At 31.0% G+C, this 27,207-nt stretch overlaps 1 protein-coding gene across 8 annotated transcripts in view; it reads left to right on the top strand.

Annotated features, from left to right (window-relative positions):
- Positions 1–27,207, top strand: part of LOC126773790 (putative polypeptide N-acetylgalactosaminyltransferase 9) — a 186,807-nt gene that overhangs the window by 23,221 nt on the left and 136,379 nt on the right. For 7 of the 8 annotated variants that reach the window (XM_050494960.1, XM_050494959.1, XM_050494962.1 and 4 more), the window contains exon 1: positions 21,065–21,236. The exons of the other annotated variant lie outside the window; for it this stretch is intronic. The gene's annotated coding sequence lies outside the window, so the exon portion shown is untranslated. Of the gene's footprint in view, positions 1–21,064; positions 21,237–27,207 lie in introns of those variants that run through there. 8 annotated transcript variants of the gene reach the window in all.

The following is a 27,207-nucleotide window of genomic DNA, read 5'->3' as shown; positions in this document are numbered from 1 at the left end:
TTAACTCTCGTCCGTGGATTGGAAATTGTATTGCAAACAGTCTCAATACCGATTACCTGTTAATTTCCCTGCAAATTGCAATCCAATTGTTATCTCGTATTACCATTATCTAGATTCTGTTTGGGAATAATTTATGAGGCATCCGATGGGAATCTCTGATTTGATAGATTTATTAGTTAGTCAATGGCCGAAATTTGAATCATGTTCAATTCGATTATCTTAAAGCTTATACATGGGTTTTACTATATAGTAGTAACAATCTTTAAATGTCCTACTGCTTTACAAAGGATCTTTTTTCTCTCCCTTAAGAAAAAGATTTAAAGGTTATTCCATCACGCTGCTTCAGAGCGGTAGACACAATGGTATAATTTTATTCGACTCATGCAGTTTTAATTTCACTTTATTTTTCTTCACTGCCAAACGCAGGAAAATAAAAAAAAACCACATCATATTTTAATGTTTATTTGATAAAAAATAAATGTAAAATGAGATTGCAGATTAAATACCAAATTTAAAATAAGAAATTACAACTTCGATAAATTATTTGAATTAACAGACTTTCCATTATGTTTTCTAAACATTTATCGAAACTTTTTCAATTCGAGGCGTGAGTGTGAAAAGCTAGTTTCAAAGTTATTTGTACTACATGTGCGCTAACAAAAGATAATCACTGAATTTTCCCGCACACACCGACTCGATCAGGCCTCGAGTCGGACAAAGTTGGACTGCGCCATTGAACGTTGATTCATGCAAACTGTGGAACTGGTGCTTTGTGAGAGTTCCCTAACAGGCGTTCTAAAGTATGTGACTGATTTACGGAATGTATTCCAATTATGCAGGGAAATCAATTAGCTCTTGGTATCCCAATTAGCATAGTGAGCTATTTCAAGAGGTTCCTATATCAAGAATAAATACTAGCTTTGTCTGCTAAATTTTATACAGAGTAATTAATACATGAAAACGGTTTCAGAATTTTAACGTTTATTTCAAATCGAATTTGCCTATCCACAAAGGTTGAGATATTTCCGTAAATTCAGCATATTTTACGTATGCCAAATTGAAAAGTTGATTTATACTCACTACAATTATTTTTCCAGGAACATCCAATCAAGATTTGTTTTTATTATTGCAACTATCATTGATTTAGATTGATTACATTTTAATATATCAAGAGTATATTACGACGAATTTAGTTGTTCACATTTAATTGAAGTTATTTCAACGCTTTTATATATTAATTTTAATATCCGAGCACTTACATTTTAAACAAACAATGATATTTGTACAAATCCGGAAAAGCACTTACTACATTATTACGTTCTACACGTTCGCGTTCTACGTTTTCATGTTCGGTGGTAAATAAAAACACCGTTGAGAAATTCCTAGAATTTAATGATACGTTTTGGATGAAATGCTAATTTATGTTTATCCGAATCGACTTTAAGAGAGGTGATCTTTACTTAGCAAGAGGATATTCGAAGCCGAATAAAACATAGCGTATAAAAAAGTGTTAAAATAATTCAATCACGTAAATAATCCTGACTATTTAAGATGCATGTGATGCGTAGTAGATTACCTTTTAACAGATATTTGTGATGTTCAAGTTTGACTATAAGACTCGGTTCGGACAAAGTTGAACAAACGAACGAATTTAATAGCGATTCTTGCAAACTATGAGATCGGCGCTTTGCTTGAGTTTACTAACAGGCGTAGTATAATGTATGAATTCCGTTCAGAATTAATTTTGTTCTTGATGTATACTTACTGGTTTTACAGGTGGTAGGGCTTTGGCAAGCTCGTCTGGGTAGGTACCACCCACTCATCAGATATTCTACCGCAAAACAGCAGTACTTGATATTGTTGTGTTCCGGTTTGAAGGGTGAGTGAGCCAGTGTAATTACAGGCACAAGGGACATAAAATCTTAGTTCCCAAGTTTGGTGGCGCATTGGCTATAAGCGATGGTTGACATTTCTTACAATGCCAATGTCTAAGGGCGTTTGGTGACCACTTACCATCAGGTGGCCAATATGCTCGTCCACCTTCCTATTCTATAAAAAAAAAAGAAAATATGCTATTCGCCTTTATTCTACTGTTGATAATTGCAATCTTCAGAAATAATTTGCATAAATGTCATTTTTTAAACAGAAACAGATAATTTTTACCTCTAGTTTGATAATAGGTATGTATCTGAAATGTTTCTTTGACACTTAGCGTCGCAAACATTGTATCAACATTCGTAAGAGACAGAAAAATTACGAGTTTCCGAATTGAAACGCCCTTTAACTATTTATTTATTTCTTCGTTTGTGTTGTAAATTGTACGGCTTATTAGGTTTCGTTATGATTAATTATTTCTCATTAAAACTTTAATATGCTAATTTGAAACATATATTAAACAATACATTAAATTGATTATTTCAGCTTTTGATATGTTTTCGTCATTATCATTCACATCGTAAAAATATATTATTTTTTAGTTTATTACGAGTAATCAGTACCAGATTCACTAGTACGCTCTTTATTTAACGTCACCTCATTAAAATTACTAGCTAGGAACTACTTATTTCTCCTAACCAACGGGTTTAAATTTTAATTATATTTATGTGGTAATTAGTTAAACAATGCTGTGTATTCTTCTTTCGAATGACAAATCGATAATGATAGAAAAAGAGCAACACCTACTGAACAACGCTTAAAAGTAACGTCGTAATTCTTCAAGATAAAGAATATGTTGAGTCAGTAAAATTTGATTTATATGAAGGTGACATTGTAGGGATTTCAAATAAGCAACAGTAAAAGGTCTCGAAAATAGGTCGCTCGACCACATCCCTAAATATCCTTATTAATATTAATATTTTCGGAGGTAAGCCTGAGTGCTTACATTAGTAGCACAGGGCTTATCTGCTTAAGGAGTCGGTTTGAGTGTTTTACGGATTACAATTTCATGTAGGTTACCTTTGTAACGGTTAAGGTTTGATGTATGATGTACAAAATAAAATGTACATATAATGTTACCAACTAGAAAAGTCAATAGTATAATTTATATACAAACTCCTTCACGGTAAATGTGGCTTGCTTGTGAAACTTACTGCAGCACTCTTTCTATTATTACTTTTCGCACTAGTAAGTTTATTTTTCGTTTTAGAATAAGTTGAAAAAGCATTTTATACGATATGCTAATTTATGTAATAAAGTATGTATGCATGCACATATTTAGATATAACATTTGAATAGTTTTGTTTTTTGTTTTACTGTTGAATTTGTATTATTGTACAAAGTTGTAATCATTATATAATGTAATGTGCTCTCAATGGAGTGACACTTGCTTGAAAATATAATCTAATACAGAACCGAATTTATGTTAATTATCGACAAATTATCAATAGGAATAAATGTCCGCTTCTAAATCATAGAAACCATGGTTTTATCGAAACGTATCCAGCATGAATTTACCCAGTTGAGGGTCCCACGAATTCATAGAATTTACATATTTATGTAAAATAAATATTTCAATAAATACTTAATTTTTTTTATTACTACTGTCATTTTTCTTTTGTATACAATATTACATGTCTAAATTTATACTTATATTTTTCTGTCAACATTTATTTAATTTAAGGCGTGCTGGAAGAAATCTCATAAGGATAATTGCCTTTTATTCTTGGCTTTTGTCACATAATTTAGAGGTATTTGTTATTTTTGATGCTTTAGAAATAAAATAAAGTGATAAAATGTAAATTACGTTATGGTTTTAGTTTATTTAATGATCATTTCTGGGATTATTCAACTTTACGTTTTAATATTAATTTGTTACTTAAGCAGTTCATAATGTAGTTACTTACATATCCAAATACTAAATAATATACGGTATATTATTTGGTAAATAAAATTAAACAATAAATATTTTGCAAACATTTACGAAATGTTCACGAAATGTTGACAAATACACTGTCAGTTAGAAGCGTATCTATTACAAAAGATAATAATTAAAGTTTCGATTCAGGGTCGCATATAATACATAGACAATATGTATGTTTCACAATTTTTCAATCAGTTGTTTTGTGATAAGATTTCAGTTTTTCGTAATTATTTATTAATTCTAATTTTAAGAAAAAGTATTAGAAATGCACCTTCTAAAACAAGTATATCCCAGAAATTATTATCAGGTTTCAATATTAACATAGCTTGTAAGTAATGATCTAAGGTATTGTCGTTTGTCTGTGTATAAGTGTGTGTATAATTTTGATCTTGCAGATAATCAATATTTAGTCTATTGTAGTTTTGCTAGAGTAATAATAGATTCATTCAATAGAACATTCGTTTGATATGGAATTATATTTAACAGGTTAAAAAATGGAATATAGTTTTTAACATTGATAAATATTTACACTTTTAGGGATGTTTAGTCTACACTGTAAATGAATCAATGTAAAATACGTATTTACTATCTTTCCCTGGACAAAGCTACTACATGTGTGTGTGTAATAACGTAAAAGTGTTAAAGTTTGCAGCTGTAAAATATTTTTTAATTTTTGATAGCTAATTTATTCATATAAAATATTGGCTATTGACATGCCATGGGCTAAGACAGATTGCAAGCCTTTACGGCAAACGGCTTAACGCTCTATTATTCCATCATGCCCTTTTTCCGCAGCTGCCGTCTTCTCCCGTGTGCGCGCGTGACCCGTATAATATATACTTCGTAGATATATATCTTTATAATAATAAGAATAATATACCTATTTATTTTATTAACGAAAACCTGTTTTTATTTATTTTACTTCATATTGATTAATTCTTTTTTTTTAATTATAAATTCTAGCAAAACTTTCACTATGTAAAATAAATAATTTTACTTAGTTTTTTGCCTGTAGGATAATATATTTTACGAATTTCTAAGCTCTGGGCTGTTAGTGAGAATAGCTTGACAGAAAATCATACAGTTTTCTTGGTCCTACAAAGGATTTGAGCTCTAGACCTTGAGATCCGCAGCCTTATAAATTATCTACTAGATAAATGAGACTCTCTGTTAGTTACTTAACAAACAATTTGCACAAAAGATATGCGGTATATTGTCAATTTCACAAAGCAAATTTAACTTAAATAAACTTTGTACGTGCAGCGTAACCACGCAAATCTAATCTGGAAGCGATGTTTCTATTCCTGTGTCTCTCTAGTTTCGTACTATCCAGAAGTTTGAATCTAATGAAGTTATGTAATCCCGGCTTGTATTACCAACGGTGAATTTATGTGTTCCTTGTATTCGACCTAAGAACTACACTGTGGTGAATATGGCACTTGTGTGTCAAAATGTTGATTCATCTGTTCATTTCAATTATTTATTATTATTATTACTAGCTAGCTATCTTTCCTGGTTTCACGCGGATAAAAATAGGGCTTTATTACATATCATTTATTAAATCATTAGCTGCGTCGCGCGGTTTCATTCACGTTAAACGTCATTGCTTCAACTTTAAAATATATTTTTCGGACTGTTTAATCTTGATTTTAACAATTAATTTTTTTTCACGCCTTTATATATGAACTAGTTTCGAAGTATAAAATGTACTTTTATTTTAAGAATTGCCCAATGGCTAAATTTTAACCGAAGATTTTCTTGTCCCGGGCAAGGTTTCACCGATTTAATATGAAGAAATTGTGTTTATAATTCATCTCAACGATGCTCGTTCGAAGACTTTCTGAGGAAACTTTTTTTTTTTTTTTTATAGAATAGGAAGGTGGACGAGTATATGGGCCACCTGACGGTAAGTGGTCACCAAACGCCCTTAGACATTGGCATTGTAAGAAATGTCAACCATCGCTTATAGCCAATGCGCCACCAACCTTGGGAACTAAGATTTTATGTCCCTTGTGCCTGTAATTACACTGGCTCACTCACCCTTCAAACCGGAACACAACAATATCAAGTATTGCTGTTTTGCGGTAGAATATCTGATGAGTGGGTGGTACCTACCCAGACGAGCTTGCACAAAGCCCTACCACCAGTACTACTTTCATCTGTCTGATAAAATGCTGCCATCACCAACTGATGATAATTATAGCCTATTATTTTATTATTACTAACGAATCTCCCACATCGCATTCAAGACAAATAATATGGATAAATATTATAATGATATGTTTTGGATGAATGTAATAGTGAAAGGAAAGAGACAGGAAATGTAATTATGGACAAGAGATAATAACAACAAATTAAATCCCATGGTCATCTGATCTTTGGCAATTTAAAGGATATTGTCTTATTGTGACGCCCTTCTCTTTCATTTTCCATTTCTTTCTTTAATTCATTTGTCGCCTTGAATATTATACAAACATCCCACCGTTTCCTGACATGCCAAATTAAATAACAACAATATACAATATTTAAATATTAGGTAAATACAAACAAAAAAAAAGATATAGTTGAGCGTTATTCTGATTTTCCACTTAGGTAAAGATGATATTTTGCAAATATGAAGTCATAACATTTGATTGATGGAAACTGTACCGATTAAATTTATACGTTAAAATCGTTTCATCATTTCTAATAGTTATTGTTCCGTGTGCAAGACAGTATAAGTTGTAATGAATGGAGCGGTAAACAGGTGTGTTTCCGTTTACGAAGTTCCTAGTTATTGGACTCGAATTTCGTGAACTACCTTGTAGAGGATTAGCTGGTATACGAAACTTTAACCACTTGAGTTAAAAATATTTTACATTTATTGTTTTTAATTCTGTATAAGAAAATAGTAGATTTTACGTTCGTTTTAAAACATACAGGCACGATATTTAGCTTATGTTTTAATATTATAAGCAAATTAATGGATAACATGAAAAAAAGTAATTGTGTTTTTTCAATATATTATTTAATATATAATATATAGTGTATAGTTATTGTACCACTATGTACATATTGAAATTAATTTTCAATAGAAGAGAAGCGTGTACAGAGACAAACGACCGCAGACAAAGAGACAATATTATTATACTCAAGCTAAGAGCGCGTGTAACGTATTAGGATTCTCAACATTGAAATATTGATTTTATAGAAGATCGTATAATCAATAAGTAATATAGCGATGAAAGCGCTTTTTATATTGTTGATAATTTATTGACTAAAATAATGATTCGTAATGATTGTACACAAATATTTATGCACGCATTTAAAAGATAAGGATTTACTAATTTTTTGTATATATAGTAATGTATATATATTTATTTGCTGATATTTAACTATAATATTAGGTCCTTACATATAAAATTGGCGTTTTGTACGGAAGGAATATAAAGTCATTTTTTTTTTGTAAAATATATTTAATTAATCAAAGTATGCACCGTTGTTATCTATGCGCTTTTGCCATCTCATAGGTAGTTCATTGATCCCTTTTCTATAAAAACCATGGGGGCGAGAATTAGAGACTCTTTTGGAAAGGTCCAAACCGGACTGCCGCGTCGGAGTTGAATTTTTTTCCTTGTAAGAAGTTGTCCAAATTCCGGAAAAAAAGGTAATCTGTTGGAGCAAGGTCCAGGGAGTACGGTGGATGTCGCACACATTCCAATTGTAGCTTACCTAACTTAGTGGTTGTTTGTTGTGCAGTCTTGCGTTGTCGTGAAGCAGCAGTGGCCTATAGCGGTTGACCAATATCGGTTGTTTAGCAGCTAGTTCTTCCTTCATGGTTTGCAGTTTAACAATAGATATCTGCCGTAATCGTTTGGCCAGATTTTAGAAATCTGTAGTGAACGACACCGGCGCTAGTCCACCAAACACTCACAAGTAACTTTTTCTGAGCCAATTTTCGTTTAGGGCAGGATTTGGCTGGGTCTCCAGGGTTCAGCCATTGCGACGAGCGCTTCCGATTATCGTACAGTATCCACTTTTCATCACAAGTAATGATTCGATTTAAAATCCCTTCATCATTGTGTCGGTTAAGCAAAGTAACACGGCAGTCGACGCGTGTGTGCAAGTTCGATTCACTCAATTCATGAGGTACCCATCGTTCAATTTTTTTTGCTTCAAGTGGATTAATACAGTTTTATCACTTACCCCGAAGCCTGCAGCTATCTCTGAAGTGCTTTGTGATGGATCCGCTTCCACAATAACCTTTAATTCTTCATTTTCCACTTTGGTCTCCGATCATCCACGGAGTTGGTTCTGAAGGTCGAAATTTCCAGAACGAAAACGTTGAAAGCAAAAACGTAATGCTAATCTATACTAATATTATAATTGCAAAAGTAATTTTTTCTGTCTGTTAAGCTTTCACGGGTGAGAGAGAAATTTCAACAAAATCATTATAAGGTTCAGAGAGCGGAACCTTATAATGATTTTGTTGAAATTTGGTATGAAGCATTTTGAACCCCGAAGAAGGCTATATAATATTTTTTTATAACAACCCCCCTCCCAACACCAACATCTCCCCCTTACTTAAAATGCGGGCGAAGCCGCGGGTGACCACTAGTTTGTTAATGAATACGTCGAAGTGCTAACGATTTCCATTGTTAAATAAATTTATAAATTTTATAGCTAATAATATATTGATTTGTATTATCAATTCGCGCGTTCGTATCCCGAAAGGGCAAACGACATGACGACAGTATTTTATTTTTCATCTATATAACATTGATGTATTGTATATCGTAAAACATAAGATTATAAATAGTTATCGGTAATCGGAGAATATTATCAACCTTGACTTGAGGACTGCTTACAAAATTATTAGAGCCAAACAATATATTGGGAGAATTTATATCACAAAATAGCGGAATAACTGCTCACTCGTAATGACAAGAGAGATCGATTGATGTGGGATTATCATTGATTACACTATTTGTAAATACCAAATCACGGCGACAACATCCTTTATAAATGATTAGTTAAAAAATTTACTAAAAAAAAAATTATCTTAGAATATCATCAGTTGATCTAAATTAGATATTTTATACATATATTATATAGTTTTTACAAGGTAGGCACCTGGGTAGGCACCAGCCATTTATCAGATGTTCTACCGCTAAACAACAATACCTAAACATATATTATATGTAAGTATCATAACCATAACCAACCACAAAAAAGCCGAGATGGCCCAGTGGTAAGAACGCGTGAATCTTAACCGATGATCGTGGGTTCAAACCCGGGCAAGCACCACTGAATTTTCATGTGCTTAATTTGTGATTATAATTCATCGTTATTTATAAAACATCGTGAGGAAACCTGCATGTGTCTAATTTCACTGAAATTGCCACATGTGAATTCTACCAACCCGCATTGGAGCAGCGTGGTGGAATAAGCTCCAAACCTTCTCCTCAAAAAGAGGAGAGGAGGCCTTTAGCCCAGCAGTGGGACATTCACAGGCTGTTACGGATTACGGATCATAACCATAGTAACATAATACTACGAGTATTAAAGAACTTATTTTGTAAAAACGATTTTATTATTATTTTGGTAAACCCGTATGTAGTCGCTTCGGGTTACCGGCCCGGTAATAAATAAACACGTAAAATCTGAAATTATCCAAACATTTGCTTTGTTGTAGTCAAACGTTATTACTGCTATAATATGTAATAAAATAAGGTAGACATACGTACACATACGTACACAGACAAATACCAAGCACTTCCTTCCACCGGTCTCGCCGGCTATAAACTACGAGTAATTAATGAATCATAATATTATATGACCATGGGTATTAAATAATTATAATGATGTATTATAAAAATTATATAATATATTCCGCAGGCTATAAATGTATGCTTTTAAACTAACAGTACCTGATTAAGTATATCCTATTAATAATATTATAAACTATACTCCCTCGTTGGTCTCTTCGTCTTCTTCGTCGTGACACTCTTGTTAGAGCTGTCGTGGCCGCCATGTAGTATTACGAATTGTTCGGCACATATGTTATTCGCCTCACCAGCCTTCGCCATGTGTCATTAGTGGTGAGCCTAGTGCATTCATGCAAACAGTTGTTTTTATTTGGTCGATCCATCGCATGGGCGTCCTGCCACATGGTCTGGTGCCATCCACCTTGCCTGGCGCTCTATTTATTTATTTATTTATTTATTTATTTAGAACAAATTATACATATCTTAAACAATATATACAATAGTAACTACAATAGTATAATACTGTGTCGTAGCTACTAACGCCCTCCAATTCGACAGCACATTTATTTATTATTTGTTCATTGCGAACATAACAATCAAATATCATTTAATTTAACAAAATATAATATATACATATATACATCTAAATATATATACTATAGGGAAGGGATGGGGTAGGAAGGAAAAATAGGTTAGGTCAATGTTATATTGATCGTTTTAGTAATAATTCAGTCTCATCATAGCCCAAATTGAGAAGCCAGTTGGTCATTTGAATTTTACACTGGTAAGTCGTAAGTGAGAAAATTTGTTCTTCTTATTTATCCTATTATATAGAATTAAGCTCAAATAATTGTATTGGTGACTTGCTATTGCTGATTTAAATGGAATGGTCCGGCAAAACCTATCACTTTTGCGTTTGTTAGATACAAACTTAGTATTATAGGGAATATTTTTATGCTTCCGAAGAATTGTTTGCAGTATATTACGAAACTTAGCTTAGCATTCGTCGCCAGCACCACATCTCCAGAGCATCGATCTTCCTTTTTTCGACCTGCCGCAAAGCCCACGTCTCCGTGAGGAAATTTGCATGTGTCGAACTTAAATCTGCCACATGTGTAGAAACATAACCGACCCGCACTGTAGCAGCGTGGTGGCATAAGCTCCAAACATTCTCTTCAAAAGGGCCTTAGCCCAACAGTGGGATATTTACCGACTTACTTTTTTACAAGCTTTTTAAAACTTACAAGCTGAAATAGAATCGCTTCCTCTTATGATACGCAGTTGAAATTTTAAATTTCGATTCAGTTCTGATGACAAAGAAATAACAAGTAAGCATGACATTATTATTTTTCATTTATAAGTTTAATTTAATGAATGTCATCATAAGCCCAATGGCGTGATTGACAGGATATTGGATAAAATGGTAAATGATGTGCACTTATTCAAAAGTTGTACTCGAATTTAAAATGCTACAAACCCTTCTTTATATATAGTTAACTTTAAGTCTCGCGTATTTAAATTTGTTTTAAATATTATAAAATAGTAAAGTGATACTGTTATATTTTTTTATTTTGCTAAAATGGATAAAACTTGTACTTTGAAAACAGTCAACAACAGACACTTTTATAGTCTTATAAAATAAATATATTTATATTGAACAATCATGGTCATCTACGTAGGAGGACTATTATTATATACTAATAATTTATTTCCTTTCACAAATTGTACATAATACATTTAAGGTTGAGACTTGCTTTTATGTGTGAAAACACTAAATGCACAATGCATTGCCGTGCACAGCCAATCGTGCGCACACAACCTGATGGTAAAGCGATATCTACCAATATGTTTTATTGTATATAAATATATCTTTAAAATTTATCTACGAATAGCCGTGTCTTTTTATAAAGGATTCATTCCTATCATACGCTGATGGATGGACTGTAATCGAATTCAATATTATGGTATCTGATTCCACATGTCTAGAAAGTACTTTATAATCTGGTATCTTGTTCAACGGAGACTTAATATTACAAATCATATTATAAATATCATATCAACGTTTAAGCGAATTGAGTTAAAGCAGCAGTCTATAAATATACCACTGAGAAAAGTCTACCTTCGCTCAGGATCCAATTAGGAAATAAGGATCTAGAGCGTTATCCATTACGCCTCTGTCTTCTTATTAGTAAATAAATGTATCATTTTGGCATTACATACAGTGCTCTCATAAAATTGACCTTAACTATATTTCAATTATTGGATAATTACAAGCAATCTTCAGTAATGTAATCCGATTGTACTGGCCGTCCTCGCGTTTGGACTCTGCTACCACTTATCATCAGATGGAGTGGAGTCATTTACTGTCCCAAATATATAAAAATTGTAAAAATCGACTCATTTATCTACTGCATCATCTTATTTAGTTCGACAATATTCGTGTCTAATAATAAAGTCAAAAAAATAAATAACACCTATCACACAACCGCAATAAAAAAAGCCATATACGACTGTGTAAAATATCCTTATGGAAGTTTCTTATAAATTTACCATTTAGGTAAGAAAAATGAATGTACATTATATTACAAAATGCTACGATATTATAACAAAGTACATCCACTTAAAGCCTTATGACCGTAATTCTGAAGGCGTACCTTAAGACATAGCTGTCTACAATTAAGTTAATTTATTACATGTACATATTTGACACAATATATTTTAATGTTTTGATTAACAAATAAATTAAAAATATTAAATTAAAAATATAAAAATTGTCTAATCTTTGAAATGCACAGAAACTATATAATATATAGGTATGTATTTATAAAGAATCGCGAAATTACGTTCTAATTTTCATTTACTGATTTCTTCTCGCCTTGTGTTATCGCAATAAAGTTGGGCTAATATCTAGTATCCACTTCATTCCCCATGGGCACATGGGATGCTACTCTATTTTCACTGTCCTGTATTATGATTTGTGACCAACCTATTTCGTGACGTGAGGTTCCAACAGCCTATACAACCTTAACAATATTTGTTATGAGATAACGCAAATATTACAGGAAGATCTATCTATAATGTTTTAAATATGTTGCAGTATTTTGTTTAAATATATATATTAAATGTTTAGTGACGTCATAGTTACGCTGTTAAAAGCTAGTTAGAGAACAGAACAGTTTCAAATATATATCTTCTATTTAGGCGTTCCTCCAAGGTAATATATATTATCATATGTGAATATGTTCCCTTTTTTGATAATATCCATTCAAATTACATTAGATATCAAGGGAACGTTACATAATTATTATTACCATTTTAATTGACAAAGCTAACGTTCAACCGAGCCGTGTCCGAGTGGAATTATTTTGCTTTTGTGCGTTTTAACGGTTTTCGGTCGCAGTTCATTAACAATATTTCTACCAGAGATAAGAAAATACATATAGGTGATTTGTAGGGTGGAATACGAAATATATTTGTATTTGCTTAAGCAACGTTGTTAGCTTCATTATGATGTCCGGTTTTTTTTGTGTTCTTAGTGGAGTACTTGAGTAATTTTATTTCAATAGTGTCCGTATTATATACAACGTAACGTTATGTTTTTACAAGATTTATACTTGATTCACAATCGAAGCCTTATAAAAAATGTTTTCCATTTATTTTAAGATTGAAGGCCTCGTTTGCCTGGAGTACTTTAAGCGATATAATTACTCGTTTCTAAATTCATTTCGAATGTCTTCTCAAACAAAAATCGTTGTTTTCGTCGAGAATCCAATTTAGTCCCTTGATTCTTTGACTTTTTCTGCGATAAAAAGCGATTGGATATCGGCTCAGTATGATATTATTAGAATTGAAAAAAAAACGACTATTCGAGTTGAATTCAATTATGATCTTGCACTTTCATTAACTTTTATTGCTATGCAGAATATCGAATATCATAAGAGAAAATTAATTTCTAATAAATTTCTATCGCTTTCCTTATTTATAATAACATTGCTATTTTACAAGGTTATAAGATTTTAAAGATCAGTCGAATATTGGATAAGGATAGCAAAATTACTAAAGTAAAATTCACATGCTACTGTATAGATTATTTGTTAGGAATAAGGCACTAACATATTATAGCTACGATTACATTTTTTAGCCTTGTCAACATTGCACGTACCCTCTTTGTACATGAGCGCCCCTAATTTTCTTTTGTTCAAAGGTTAGGCGTAAAGATGCCGAAGTGGGAGCGATAGGGTTATTCCTAAATGTCGTTAGGTGCCAATGGGGACAATTGCCTCTTGATTTAAAGGGTCGCGTTAGAGGCAACAATGAGGCGCCTACCTTTATTATGTGACATGCCGCAGTGACTCCATTTTCAGATAAAATCATAATTGATATAGTATACTGTTTGCGTTAGTAGCTCACATAGAAGGTACAAATTTATATTCAAATTAGTTTTAACTTGTAAATATGTTTTATAAAACGAGTAAGGATTAAACTTTTGATTAAAAATCCGATAAATGTCTTATGTTTCATTGTGTTATAATTCATCACAAGCAATTTTTAATTAGTTTTTAAACAAAACATAATAATCCATAAATCGACGAAACGAACGAAAAGTTTACGGTTACAGCCATAAAATTTCATTACTGACTCGAATATAATGCGATTGCGTTCTGAATAATTTATCAATATTATTCATTACCTTCAAACCCTTTCGAATAAGCGCGAAGTTCTTCCAAAACTTTTATTGTTTACAGCATTCTGTTGTTAACTTTACACAAATTGTTTGTTTGTCTCTTTCTTTTTTTTCTTTTCAATTTTTTTTTCTTTCTCTTTTTTCCATCGAATATTGGGTGATACTTGGAGTTCGCTTTTTCTCGGCTTTATTAGATTGATTTGACTGTATTGTTTTTTCTACTTAGCAAATTGTTTGTACGCTTTTATCGTTTTGATTTTCTTAACTCGTTTAGGAAAACGATGATTAGATCATGTTTCTTGATACTAAAATTTTTCTTTACTTTGCAATTCAACCACGTTTGCTTACTTTAATAATGTGAGTGGTAGCAGTAAAAACTCGCTTTTAGGATATAGCATATTATACTATGAACCACATTGTTTTGGCTGGGTGAAATATTTAGGTAATGATACCGAAGGTATCCTTAAAGGATTTTATTCCGAAGGTTTCATTAAAAGCAATTTTTTAAATCCTTATCTATAACCTTGTTTCATGAAACAAATGTTTTTCGTCAGTTAATTTGTAATTATTTTTATAGAGATATTTTTCTCTCTTATTTGAAGTCTAGTAATGATCTTGTTATTTACTTTATAAGCTCTATGAGTATTTATTTAAACTGGTTATTTATTTCGTCTTAAGTAAAATAATTTTCATTGTCTATTTTGCCTTTTTGATTAATAAGATGCTTAGATTTCATCAACTTTCTTATACTTAATACAGGTTTTTAGAATTTGCTTATAATTACCTTAAATATATAATAATAGAACATTTACATTTACCTATTTATAAATTTAATCCTCATTTAAACTAGAGACTTTGATTATAAAACTTGATATACGAGATTGAAGTTCGTATTCATTGTTTCCCAAACGATAATAAATATATATATATATATATTAGTGTATATTTGTTATATATTTATGTTAGTGTATATTTGTTAATATGATTATATATAGTTAACTGTGGACTTAATTTCTTCCTATTCGGGTGGTCGCCGTGGAAGATAAATCTTATAATCCTCTATGTCAACAGTTTATAAAGAAAAGCAAAACAATAAAGTGAAATTGCTCCAAATAATAGATGACCACACCAATAAAATCTAAAATACACGTTTGTACATTCAACGTTAGATCCCTGAAATCAACCTCTCGTTTGACAGAATTAGACTTTTCTTTGGATAAACTTAACCGGGACGTAATCGGGATATTGGAGGCGAAATTAGAAGGGGGGCACATTATACAACAAGAAAAATATTTATGGATGTACATAGGTGATAAGGCTGGAAAAACGGTTTTGCTTTATAGTAAAATCCTATGTTACTGAAAGCATAATAGATTTCTAAACATTTCCTGATAGAAAAGTGAGGCTTGACCTTATTTGTATCGGAAAAACCTCCATATGAAATCCAACACATGATTAGAAAACAGGGAAGCAGGCTGGTAGGTTAACATATGAGTACAAACGTAAACAAAAATAATGACTAATGGAGATAAAATACGAACAACAGCGCCAAGTGGAAATATTTACTATGTAAATGAATATATATATATACCTACAGCAGACAGCGAGTGACAGATAAAAATGGAAAGACGTTTCATGGATTGGAATTTGGAGGCCTATGTCCAACATTGGACGTCCAAATGACCCTAACAAATTTTCTAAAAAAAAAAATGCTTAAAATTTATACATAAACCACTTATACATAGTTATACATAAATCTTTTGATTTTATGACAATTAAGCTATTGACTCTTATTTGATCGACTTATAAAAAAAACATCTATTATTAGTATTGTATAATTTGACGATGAAAGTAAAACAATGTTTAATTTAGAAAGTGGGTTTGGAAATGAAGGCTATTTTATTTTAATTTATTTTACTTATGTATTTAATTTGAAACAAAACAAAAAAACTACTTGCTAAGTGTCTTGTCTGTTCTTCCCGAAAGAATCTACATTCCGAACCGCCAGTTATTTTACATTCAATTTAATCCTGTAAAATGACGATCAAAAGTATTTCTGAGAGTCGACTTGAAAAATAATAATTTGATTTCGACATTGATATTTAATTCCTAACACAACTATATTTTACGATAAATCCCAGAGCGTTGTTGACGTGTTACAATTGTACTGTCAATCTTATCAGTAATTACTGTAGATAAACATTAGTATGCACAAAATAACTAATATAGATAAAAATATTTTTCATTTCATATGATAACATAAGCTTTTATAAATTTTGTGTTTATTAAAACGTTAGTATTAACTTTTTGAAAATATACACATAAAATTATAAGTAACTATTTTTTGCCTACGGCTTCGCCGGCGTATCGTTGCAAGTGTTTGGTTCAAGCTTGTTATATACCAAATTTCATTAAAATCAGTTCAGTGGTTTAGCCGTGAAAGCGTAACCGACAGACAAGATTACTTTTGCATTTATCATATTAGTATAGATAATAGGATAAATTGTGAACGTAGAATAAGGCAGGCAATAATGTTGTCAGCATCTCGCCGCTTAATCACAATTATGATGCTTTGTCGAAATATAAAAACAAGTACCCATACATATAATTTTGAAAAGAAATAGTCTAATGAAGCGAAAATTTAACGAGAATAATCGTGTACAACTTTAAATTGAAAAATGTGTCAACTAGATTTAACTCTAAACGAGGAAGCTTAAAGGTTTAACTGAAATTGCTCTAATTGAAGGCAATTAACCGCAGTGACGTTTAAAAAGAGTAAAAATAATTAAAAAAACTAATTAAAAGTTGTAACACCAATCACACTAAAACCATTGTTTTGATGTTAATATATCAATTTAGATTTATATCACCAAAACAATTATAGTCTGAGGATGTTACCAAAATTTGAGTCATGAGATTTAATTTTAATCGAGTCAGTCGAGAGGTTACGTGAAATTCTCTAATTGAACAAAATTAACCGCAATGGGAGAAGACTGCGATCGACTGAGTGCCACCTAATTGCTAGATTTGAACAGTTATGTGTACAGTAGCAACACTATCTATACATAATGGGACTCGTTACGGATTTAGTAATAAAATTGTTTCGTTTAATTAAAAACTTGCATGGAGTTAGTTCATATTGAGAGTAGTTTTGTATTAATATGATTCTAGTTTAAAATTTGTCCTTGTTTTTAATTTTTATTGTTTTTTGTCACTGACATTATTAATTTGTTTATGTTATTTCGATTAATGATTAATAATAATAATGATTTTACGATAGCAAATAGCCTAGAGTTTATTTGCACTCCACGTATACTTTGTCAGAAACCGTATTTTACCGAATTTAATGAGTGTATTTTCAACCACTTCCATTCCTAAGCAAACACTGCAGGAAAAAACGTCGGTCGCCGACCTAAGTCAATTTACAGTGTAAATAAGGCATGATAATGAACCCCTAACTGACCTGCTGATAGCTTATCGTATGCAACACTGCAATCGGAAGTTGTTGAATGTACGTATTGTTACTATCAAGATGTTTTCGAATGAGATCGTAATAATAGTGTACATATAAATTTGCAATTAATACTTTTAAGAGGTACGAAAATTTAATATAAGTTTTATTATTTTTGATGTCTTAATTTTCGTCCGCGTAGACTGAGATGTGGCACTACGACTTAATCTGAATCAATAACGAACGTTCTAACGTACGTACTATATTCGGATAGTCTGTTTGTTAAAATATTTTAGACGCTGCCTGTTATAGAGCCTTACGTATACGGAACACGTTATATGACAACAATGTAGATGCGCAATGTTTATGGCGATTGCAAGCGTATAGAAGCAATTTCTTGTATAAGCCTTAAATTATCTCGGTAAATTTCATCGAGTTTTATCGAGCTACAATAAAACGTATGCATTCAAAAACAAATCGTAGCGAGTGGCGAACCGGCGATAAGGGAAGTGAGCACTTGATAAAACGGATCCGTGCGTTCTAGCGCACTTGCATTTCTAGGTCGGCTGATTTATTTTTATTGATTCGAAAATTGCAGACTTTTTCGTTGATACATAAACATATTCCATTAAACATTAGATATGTTTCGACAATGCGCCGAGCGATCTCCGCTAATATGCAGCCAGACTCTTCTACAGTTAATAAAAAACATAGAGACGTCTTCTCATACATTTTTTAAAACGCCTTTTTTGGGAGCTGTAAGGTACACGGTACAAGTATTAAATGGTATTGAATATATTTATATAAAAATCTTACATTTAATGTTTAAATAACATTTTCTTTCATAAATGAAATAAAATAAAAGCATTCTGTCAATGTCAATTTTTAAAAACTATTTGACATAAGCGACAATATAATACACGTAAATAGGTACATAAATTAATAGAAAAATCTAGGTGGTTTTACTTTCACATTCCAAACTGGCGGTATATATAGTTCAAATCAAATGGCACGTTTGTCAAATGAAGATTCGACTTACTCTTGAGAGGCAGACTACTTGTGTTAAGTATATTTTTATACTCGTTATGTTACAAGAAAGTAAACGCTATTACGTCCGTCCTTTACTAGTTGCATCGCTGGTCTGAATGTCGAAGTGCTTAGTCTGTTAGTCGATGTCGTTAACTTAATGGGATCACAACTTTGTAAAGTATGCAGTTGGTATAGTAAGTTTGCACTTACAAACACTTATTGCATGATCTTTTTATACCGTATTTCCCTTATTATTGATGATAATGAAGCAATTTTTGTTCAAATATCAGAATTAACGTTTTTATTAACATGGCACTGTGTCAAGTGTCAAGTTTGTTGTTCTACTATATCGATTACGAGTACAATAAGCGCAATCTAAGTTGGCCGGTTAGACATTCGCAGAATAGTCTTTACTTGTCAAGCTATAAAGTTACAGCAGCACTGAAAGTTAACAGCCTTACTTATAAACAACGTTTTTAAGCGGGTGACTACTTAAATAATGCTGTGTCTTCTTTTTTCGAATATGAAATTAATAATGATAGAAAGAGAAATCAGTGTTTAAATAAACAGCCGCTAAGCAACGCTTATAAGTAACATCGTAAATGTCAAGGATTATATGTCAATTGACTCAAAATGAAATCATAAATTTCATTTGATAACAAGTCGTAGCAAGTCGATGTTGATATTTCAGTCAGTTATTATTTTATAAAAATAAACTTTTTATAAGTCGAATTAATCTCTTTCTTAATTTTAGAAGAAATTATGGGTTATTAATTAAGTATTATATCGTGAATCGATACATCCTTATATAACCATTTATATTTAATATACATTCATATATAACATAAAAAATGTATTTAAGTTTTATACATTACAAAAAACATGCAACAGCACAATCATTAATACTGTATCTAATTAGATACTATAAAATATATTAAGCGTCTCAAATAAGTATAATATAATAATTCTACCGTTAAAAATATATCTTTGTATAAGGAATATAAGTAATATTATTTTGTTCTTTTATGAATAATATTACAGTCGATATATGACGTTCCGTAAAAAAAAAAAAATTCCAAAATGTCCCGTATTTTTAAAATATTTTAAACCTGTTTTTTTTCAATACAAATTTGTTTGTTTCGTTTTCTTACGTACAATTGTATTTTATTTGTTATGTTTAGTTTTGCTCTGTTCTTCGAGAAGATTATGGTGTACGAACTTACAACTCCTCACATCAACTACTGTTCATATAAAGCCCTCTGAGACTATTATATATTTCTATTATAGTTGAAATTTCATTTAAAATTCTTGTCAAATTGATTTGCATTAAATATTATCATCATCATAATTTGTTTGTACAATCATCATTTGTTTGTACATTGGTATACATATGAAAAATGAAAGAAACCCCCAGGAACACACACACGCACACACACACATATAACAAAAACACAGAATCAAACTCTTAAGACATTCATAAACAAGCCATTCTTGAATTTGTAACATATAGACCGTCTAAAAATAATATTATAAGAGGTCACTCAAGTAACAGCTAATAACTCTACCAATGATCTAGTAGCTCATCTCATTCATCATTAAATTACGTTTTGTTTGACCTGGAATAAACATAACTGGAATAAATACCCGGAATAAATAATAAACAAAAAATAAAATCAATGACAATTTAAAAAAAGGGTTTTATTGTACAGAATAATTATTATTCGGATTTGAACCAAAAACGCATTTATCGAGTAATTGAATATAAATAACGAAAGTAATGCATCTACCTAATCGATAATAAACGAATGTTATATAACAATCAACTTTAAATAAATAATTCTAATTAATAATTTAAGCTTAAAGAGAATGGGTCATTACCCAGTAAATTATATTTAAGGAAATACTCATTCAAAAAATACACTCTCAAGTGAATAATATATTAGATGAATCATATTATTCAAGTAGCAATTATTACAAGTGTGGTAATGGATTTCAGAGTATCGAGATAATAAGTATACATAGCTGTTGTTAGCGAAATGAAAAGAAAATATTTAAATTAAATCGTTGTATTACGTTATGACAATTAATCTAACTTTGCGAAAGAAATTAAAGTAGACGCGGCGGCAATTACTCAAGTTTTTCCAATGCGAATTTTATCAAACGCGACGAACGGAAGCCGGGAACGATGCGCGCATCTCGCTGCCGCATCCCGTTTCGCCGTCCTCAGCCAATCGCCTCCGACCTCCGACCAAACGGACCTCCATACCTCGATCCTCCTCAGTCGTACTCAGCGCGTCGTTACGGTTAGACGTGCGCTCAGTTTGCGCGAGTTACGTTACGAGCTTTCGAATTTTACCTGTGGATTTTCTGTGGCATGTGCTCTAATTATTAAATATATATAATAACTTTTGTGGCTCTATCTGGATTGGTCTCGCCTGTGTTAAAAAACCGTCATCTTCATTCAAGGTCAGTGCGTTATATGCTTTGCGAATAGTAATGCTGTTGGATGCATTCGGAATGTCACTTGTCCGGTCTTTATAATGGACACTTGAACTTAATAAATGATCGTTTCTGGTGATTCCAAATTAGTTTTATAAGTTCTCATATCGGCGAGTTCGTTGACTTCTCCGTCTTTGAGTTGTTTTTAATTGTTTTTTTGTAACACCGGCGCGTTGCGTGGAAGGTACACGCTTAATCATTCCTTCAATTTTATAATAAATATAACTCGTAACTAGTGTGAAAATATACAATATGTTCCGTCAAAGTTAATCATCATAAGTTTTACTGTTCTTTGAAAAAGAGCGATATTTTCGAAGTAATCGAACAAAGTCTTTAATGGCTCAATCAACAAAGTTCAATATCGTGTAAATATATGAGCCGTATCTTCTCTTCCAAGCCATTCGTCAAACGTTTATACTCATTTTTTTAAATAATTCCAACGGAAAGAAGTATTACCTCTTATCATAGTGAAATACGTTTGAAATATTTATTTAATAATTTTACTAACTATAATTATGTTTAGTTTACAAATTATTTTATTATCAAGATTCTAGATTCCCCGTCACTTACTGATAATGTTGGTGATAATTATAAATTATCATCTAATGATTAAATGCGTTATGGAAAAATGTCCGAAAGAATTGATTTATAATTTTGTAATCAATTAAATTAAATTCTTGGATTTATCAAAATAGATCTATAGTTATATTATCGTTTTTCACTATTTTGATAGTTATCTGTTATTACTATCATTACTTATTAATAATCAACGGAATACATTTTTTTATATAATTTTAATTTATTAAAAAGAATAAAATAATCGATATATCGAATTAATAATTACAAAGAAACAAGTGGCTATGTGACGGTAATAAAGGAAAAGGATTGTTTGTTTGATGATTATAAGCTTAAAGTAGGCACGATGAGTTGGCGCACGATGAAACATCGTTAAGGTCAGCGACATGTCAAGGAGATTTGCGAATAAACGGTATTCAATTAAAATATAATCAAAAATATTGAATAGACAACGTTCAGTCAACGTGATTCATTTTAATGGCAGGATTAAAAATATTATAAAAAAGGGAGAGTAATAAAAATATTACTATCCCTTTTTCACGGAGAAGGTTAAAAGAGATAGTAGATTCGGTCACATTAGCTTAGTCAAGAGTTAGCATACAATATAATTGACACCGTTACCAATGTAAATCAAACGGCTTGCTTTTAAATAAACGAATAGTAGTTTTCTAAGAAAAAACAATTTATACCTACTCGTTATAAAAGTAATTGATTGAAATGTTTTCATGTCGAACGTTCTGACATAGTTTTACTTAAACTCCAAATCTCGTCGAGATAGGATTGGAAACCCCGAGTATGGTGCTAGTCCAGAGCTCTACGATGCATCATTCAAATACATAGAAACCGAGTGGAAACTGAAAGATTGGCAGCTCTATTTATGACCAACCCTCGGTAAGACCCCAAGGCTTAGTTGAAGCGCTGGCAAAATTCCGACTCATGTTGATATAATTAGATGTAAATGTGAGCCTTCATTGCACATTATATGAATCCAATTTTGATAATTGTATTAGTGATATGATTGAAATTAATGGTTAATTTGCATATTTTATGATTTTAATTAGTGCAATAGTATCGACGACGTGACGTGACGTGTGTTTTTCTTGAGAGGTAACAACCTAAAAAAATAATAATTGTATTATATTCTCTAAACTAAGAAGGATTTGTTTCTTTGTAATCGATACACTCTGAATCTACTGAACGAATTTTAATAATTCCTTCGTCATTAGAAAGCTTCTTGATCCAGAAGCAACATATATAGGCTATATTTTATTTCAGTATTAATAAGACTTATTATATCATTTGAAATAATCGAAAATTTGTACTTGGGCGTTTGTTACTCAATTACGGCAAAACTGTTAAAATACTGTTAACTGTTAACTGTTAATAACTGTTGAAATCATAAAGCTTAAACTTAAACAAAGCTTTTTTATGATGTTCGCGACAGATATTAGATATAACTATATAGTAATATAAGTAAATATATTACGATATCACTTCGATACATACCTGTTCTATGTTTATCACTAATATGGTAAGACTTGTTAATACGTCTTTCACTTTAAATTTCAAATATAATGATAATAAATTTAAATTTCATTCGACTGACGCTTAATAACAATTTCCTTAAAATTTTTGCTAATTACATTTTCGTAATAGGTATATTTTTTTCTTCCCTAATACCATGAAACTGTAATTAGATACTCATCGGCTATAGAGGATAATTACTTTGACGCTATTTGTGAGAGAATTGCAAATATGTAGGTATAATTAGATCATGTTTTTCGCGTCTAATATGGAATAAGAATTTGAGTGATGTTGGCTTATACATTAAGTTCTTGTAAGTTATGAGTGAAAATGTATATAAAAACCCGTCTTGTTTGATGAAATTCTAGAAAAAATATTGTTTAATTAAAAGTTAACATTCCATTAAAGTTATAGGTTGTAGATTTTCGGGGAACAAGTCAATCGTTGGTTGTAACATTATTAGGTATATAGAAATATTTATCTGACAAATCTAAGAGAAAAATTGTTTCATAGATATTTCAACAAATTTAGATACCTTTAAAGTGAAATAAGCCTAGAGTTAGATACCTTTTAAAAGCTACTAGGAAGGTGCAATCGACTGATTACACATTTATGTCAATGACATCCGTCGGATGTTACGAACTGTCTACTTTGAAGGCTTTCATCAATGCCGTCTTTGTCTGTTATAAAAATACCAAGATTGGCAGATAAATAAAAATAGTAAATTCTTAAAAGCTCTATTAATTGTTATAAAAATATTTCAAATATTATCCAATTGTTTTAGTTCAAGTAGATAACCAAGTACTGATATAAAATACTTAATCACTCCATGAGTGATTTTTATCTGCTATTAAAATAAATATAAAAATAACGTTTTGAAGGGAATCAGAATTATGCGTATCGGTCACTAGATATCAGGCCTATCAACGCAATTTAGGATTCAGGTCGAACAGCTGTAATAGGACCCCTTTTTACCAACCCGTTTGGTACAATCGCCATAAATTCGCCTTGAACCCTGTCGAGGTGTTTAATTATACAATGCAATGCGTCTTCAGAGCTTTTCTTACGCACGCATTTGAGATGGAAGCTATTTGTGTGTCGGAATAATTTAATCCCTCCAAGTTTGGATTATTGTTTTCAAGCAGACATTTATTTAGCTTAAGACGTTTTAAATGGTACATTGTCGCCTAAAATAAGTCACGGTTTGTTCTTCTTACACAGTTTACATTTACTTTTAGAACATTTTAGTTTTTGTTTTTAAGAGGAGTTCTTTAGTTTTTATATTATAATTATATGTTGTTCCTTCATTTCTTTGGATTTAAAATTCCAATATTATTAATAAGTCAAATATTATTGCTAATAAATCGATGAGTAGAAGATGATATTACCATCAATATATATTAAAATAAGATTTTTTTAAATAACATTGAATTTTAAAAAATGTTTCGATAATTTGTGCGTAATCGTCGCCCTCTGATTGGACCACATACTCCACACATGTCACAAATCTGCATTGCAGTACAACGAACAAAAGTTTAATGCCCCGTGACGAGTTGTCTTCTGTCACCGCATGAATTAGTTACGTATTTATGGTTTTGTTTTGTTTGCCAAATACATGAGGGTTCGTTCATTTTAATAGATCAATTTGTCCGTGTGAAACTAATTCGATCAGAATAAGTTTTCTATTCATATTAATGTATCAATTTTTATATGTGATAGTTTAACTTCGTGATGATTTTGATGATCTTTGGTGAACATTAAAGCGTTAAGCATAACATCATCGATTTTTCCTTCTATTTTTATTAGACTTTTACACTGCGATTAGACATTATTACCTGTATAAAAGCTATCCTATAAATATCAATTATACTATAATAATAATATCAAGGCCATCTGATCCCAAATTAAGCTTGTACTATGGAAACCAGATAACTGATATACTACATACACTATTTTTCTTTTGTAAATATATATTTATATACTTATATAGATAATTACACCCAGACTCGGACACAGGACAAACAGACATGTTCATGCACACAAATATCTGTCCTGGTTGGGAATCGAACCCACAACCTTTGGCGTGAAAAGCAAGCATCCACCAACCACGCCAACCGGCTTATCTTGAATATCCGTCTTGAAATTGGTTGTGTTGAAATGAAGATGCTGAGATGAGTCTAATTATATGAATTAGTTATGATATGACATAACGTCTTATGTCGTGCTGTGTAGTGGGTAATTATTTCAAACATTTCCGAGCCGGACGGACGTGGGAATGTACTGGATAATGAGCTTATTAAGTTTTTGTAGTGCAAACACGTTTAAGTAAAATGGTGCCGCTTATTCGTTCCACTTATTTTTTATTATTCGATATCAAGCGATGTTGTGTCATGCGAGTTGGCAACATTTTGCTGTACGATTTTTTTCGGTATATTTATTGAATATTTTATTGGAAATAATTATTCAATAATATACATTGTTTTTTTATTGTATTTGTAATTGATGCATTTTGTTTCAACTTGCACAAGTACGTAGTTGTAAATAAAAGATAGACGGTTATAATTGATGAATGGTAAAATAAAATTTTAAAAACCATATTGAAAACATAAATGTAACAGAAAAAAAACTCGCTGATGTGAAGGAGAAAACAAGAAATGAAATTAAAAAGTACAAACGTAATAAATTTGATGCAATAATATTCTGATAAATTTCTTACACCTACCAATATTTCTTGTTCTCTTTCTTTCTTGTTCTCTTTCTTTATGAGGCATTTATTATCGAATTGTGCTATTTCTTCTTGACAATCAATAAGCAAGCTTAACGCTTCTTAATATTAAACAAAATTTTTACTAAAAAAATCGTACATACTAGGCATTTTGTTAATAATTATTATGAATATAAATTATAAGTTTTACTTTTACTAATTAAAATTTGTGTTTTCAGTTAGTGATAAAAAAATGTTTCACGTCAATCTACAAAATAATCTTTAATGTATAATTATCGAAAACATTATCACGATATTATAAAAACGAAATGATAATAAGAGTTTCAGAATGCGCCGTCGTATGCGTAACTGAGATATTTTTTTTCTGTCGATAACAATATAACGTTGATAGGAAGACACAAATAACGTTTCCTGCCATTTCACATTATTGCTGATAAAATTCAACTAGATGCGGATGTTATTTCAAATTCCTGATAATTATATATACAAATAGTACAAAATGTAACCGTATAATTGAAATCATATTTGATATTTTTTTAAATTCATGCGGTATTCTAATTCTCTGATAAAAAATGAAATTTATAATGATGTTCTTAGTATTTTTTTTGCTTTTGTATAAAAATATTTGAAGACGATTTTGAATGATATTTCATTATTACATTGTATGACATTTGAAAAAATATTTATTTTATTAATTATAGAGATAGCAAAGTATGAGATAGCAAATTTTTTAAAATACCCGTTTGTATTTTAAAAAAAAATGTTGGTCAAGTGCGTATATAAAATCTAGTGAGTGGTGACACCAAATAAATACGACTTATATACCTAACTAACATCAAGCGTGAATGTGTGTGAACGTATTATACGTACATACACAGTCACACACTTTAAAACATGTGATAAATATTTATAACATTACAAAAAAAGCATCGAAATATAAAATATTCGAAGAATACATAAAAAATTAGTAATTAATAGCTTGTAAATGTTCCACTGCTGGGCTAATGACTCATAAATAGCATTTGGATGCTTATATTATATTATTTCGTGCTAATCCACTACAAGGGAATACATATACATTTAAATTATATTAGCAACGGCTATACGCCAAGC

This window comes from Nymphalis io, chromosome 15 (genome assembly GCF_905147045.1).
Source record: "Nymphalis io chromosome 15, ilAglIoxx1.1, whole genome shotgun sequence".
NCBI lineage: Eukaryota > Metazoa > Arthropoda > Insecta > Lepidoptera > Nymphalidae > Nymphalis > Nymphalis io.
Note: the sequence above shows the minus strand (reverse complement) of the source record. Positions and strands in the feature narration are given on the sequence as shown.